This window comes from Manis pentadactyla, chromosome 17 (assembly GCF_030020395.1).
Source record: "Manis pentadactyla isolate mManPen7 chromosome 17, mManPen7.hap1, whole genome shotgun sequence".
Lineage (NCBI taxonomy): Eukaryota > Metazoa > Chordata > Mammalia > Pholidota > Manidae > Manis > Manis pentadactyla.
This window is the reverse complement of record NC_080035.1, coordinates 14,668,403-14,671,702: the sequence shown is the minus strand read 5'-3', so window position 1 is coordinate 14,671,702 and position 3,300 is coordinate 14,668,403. Positions and strand designations below refer to the sequence as shown.

The 3,300-nt window shown below is 53.7% G+C and overlaps 1 long non-coding RNA gene across 1 annotated transcript; it reads left to right on the top strand.

Annotated features, from left to right (window-relative positions):
• Positions 1–413: 413 nt before the first annotated feature.
• On the top strand, positions 414–2,764 carry LOC118935804 (uncharacterized). Its single transcript, XR_005034004.2, has 3 exons — positions 414–531; positions 1,942–2,026; positions 2,138–2,764. It is a non-coding gene; the product is annotated as an uncharacterized LOC118935804 (long non-coding RNA).
• Positions 2,765–3,300: the final 536 nt, after the last annotated feature.

Below are 3,300 nucleotides of genomic sequence, written 5' to 3'. Positions count from 1 at the left end.
CCCAGCCTCTCCCCTCCGCAGGACAAGGATAAGAGTGGGTGGACAGGCTGCTGGAGTAACAGGGGAGACTCTTCAGGGTCTCCGTGATGCCCACCCCACACGCCAGAGGGGCGGACATTCTGGGATGCCTACCCAGCATGGATTCGCCCCCTCCAACATCTACCACCCTGGTTACATCTCCTGCCGCTTGCTCTGCCCTCCTGCCTCCCTCTAATAAGGCCCCTTATGACTGAACTGGGTGGACCAATAATCCAGGGCCATCACTCTATCGCAAGGTCCTTAACACATCGGCAGAGTCCCTTCTGCCATGCAAGGTAACATATCTCAGGTTCTGAGGGTCAGGGTGTGGACACCTTTGGGCGGGCGTCATTCAGCCTACCGCCCTTCCCCACCGAGATGATCTGTGTCCCCTGCTGGCTCCTCGGAGGCAGGTGTTCCCTGTGGCGTCTCTCCAAGGTGGGACTTGCACGGACCCAGCCTGACACAGCTCACTTGGCATTGCCCAGCACCAACTACGGGGACTGTACTCAGGTCTGTGCCTTCTTCTGGCGGGAGAGGACAGCCCCGGGGGTGGGGAGAGACAGGGGTCATAGGCACAGAATGAACTTCAGCTACTTCAGAGGGGAGAGAAATAGGGGCCCTGTGTTTTCTCAGTAGCAGGGAAGCTGAAAAAGGTATTGCCAGAGGCCTACCAGATGGTTTAAATGAGGTTCAGATTTTCCTTAGAGACTCACTGCTTTTGAGGACCTTCATCAACGTCAGAGCCCCAGAAACTCTGAGGAAATCAGGGTGCTTAGGTGTTTCTCAGGGAGCAAGAGTATCAGAGCTGGACTCCAAAATGAATAGGCCACTGATCCATTCCAGACACGTGGTTAGGTTGGTGCTGGGAACAATTCAGAAGAATTGCAGGGTCAGCTTTTGGGAACTTTCCAGTCATTTTTCTCCTTTGTGCCACACGTTGGGCTTCAGGCTGGGGCAGGGAGCACCATATGAATCCCACCTGTGTTCTCCATGTTGTACCCTGGCTCTCATCTCTCATGGACCTTCTGCCTTTGCAACTGGTCTGAAGCAAGTTTCACTTTGACTGTAAAATGTGGGGTTGGAAACAGTCTCAAAGCCCTGCAGCTTTCAAATGCCATGGCTTATGGTTGGAAAAGGGACGTGGAAGAGAAATTCCAGAGTTACAAATAATGAAGCCAGAGCATTCCAGGGCCTCTCCCCTTACCCCCAACCCCAGGAAAGGATGTGGAGGGAGGATGGGCGAAGTGAGCTTTGGGTGACCAGTGCCCACAGCCCAGCCTGGGTTATGTTTTTCTACCCCAGTGGGTGACTCCACCTGCTCCCACTCTCCACCCCTACCCTCTGTGTAGCCTCCTTTTTTTTTTATTAAGGTATCATTGATATACACTCTTGTGAAGATTTCACATGAAAAACAATGTGGTTACTACATTCACCCATATTATCAAGTCTCACCCACACCTCATTGCAGCCACTGCTCATCAGTGTAGCAAGATGCCACAGAGTCACTACTTATCTTCTCTGTGCTACACTGTCTTCCCCGTGATCCCCCACACCATGTGTACCAATCATAATTCCCCTCCCTCCCCTTCTCCCTCCCTCCCCACCCCTCCCCTTTGGTAACCGCTAGTCCCTTCTTGGAGTCTGTGAACCTGCTCCTGTTTTGTTCCTTCAGTTTTGCTTCGTTGTTATACTCCACAGATGAGGGAAATCATTTGGCACTTGTCTTTCTCTTGTGTAGCCTCCTTTTGAGAAGCTCCATGGGTAGGAAGGTGGCTCATCTTTGGCAAAGACCAGTCCCACCAGGAGAAGCAGATCAGTGACCCAGGAGATGAGGAACAGAGTAACACAATTCTAGTTTGGAGAGTAAGCCACTTTTTAGAGGGCAAAGCTCTAACATCCTTTCTTTCTTCCGGATTCTAGTGATTGTGACTTCGCCTTGGGGAATCCCTAGAGAGCTATGCACTGAAAGAGGAAGAGTGAAAGAGAGAATCTTCATTCACCAAAGGTGAGCACAGCGGGTGGTGCCTCCAACAGCTGATGTGGACGGGTCACCAGAACTGGCCGCCCCGAGCTGCTATGGTTCTGCCACACTGAAAGTCTCTCTTGCCCTCTTCAGGTCTCACTTTTCCCAGCTGGGTTACAGAATCTACGCCCTTTCCCACCTCAAGGGGGCTGTGGTATGTCAGTGAGATACAGCATGCGACAAGAGAGCCCTTTGGAAAAGATGAGAACGCTGACCCGGGAGACAACGCTGACGGGAGCAGGGCGAGCACAGAGGCTCTTCCGCCTACACCGCCTGCCTCCAGGCTCCAGAGCAGCACTGATCTCCCTCCGAGACCACACGTGCAATCAGCGCCGGAGGGCTTCAGGGAAGGCGTCAGGCTTCTCGCATAGTCAGATGTGTATGGAGACTCGGTGGGCCAGAGAGGTGGCTCCAGCACATGGTTTTGGCATTTGTGTCGTCATGCTTTGGAAACCCATCCTGGCTTTTCTGTAGAGGTGCTTTGGGCTCTGAGCCAAGGGTGGCTGGGAAGACCACTGAGGATCCCCTGCTACAGGGTCGGACTCATCCTGCTCAGCCCAGTGAGGACATGGTCAGAGTTTAGGCAGAGAATAGCAAATCGTGTTAGTATGAGACAAACCTGCTAGATGCTTCTGGAAGCATTTCAACCGAGGGCTCTTCCTCTATCGGCTTGCCCACACTCACTAGCCAAGTAGCTAGAAGGCCACAGGCTCCAGGAGTCCCTGGGAGAGGGAGTGGCGGTCGTGGCGAGAGCTGGTTTTTCAGGAAGCGAGATAAAGAGGGAAGCAGGCACACACGTCCACACTGGGGCATTGCACTCCAGTGACAGCTGAGAAGGTGGCTCATGTCTTGAGATTTGTGAAAGGGAGAGAGAAGCGCAGGTATGAGGGCTGAGGAACACCCTCAGAGTGTGACCGCCGGGAGGCCGTTCTGTCCGCAGCGGCCAGGGGCCAAGGGTGCTGGATACTTGACATGTCCTTAAAAGGCATAATTTGAGGGGGGTGGCATAAAGGAATCCTCCCTAATTTAGCCCAGAAAATGCAAGATACGCTTTCAGTCAAGAGTTCAGAGTTGTAAACAAAAGCAATTGATCCTGGCTGATTGAGCAGAGAGGTATTTTATTAATAAAACTCTGGGCAAGACTGGCTCCGGGCTTCCCCTCCCCTGCCCTCCCCTCCCCTCCCCGTTTCCCAGGGCGTCCGCCCCCAGGACTCCGAGCCGCGCCCCCAGGCGGAGGCCGCGCGGGGCTGCAGGCG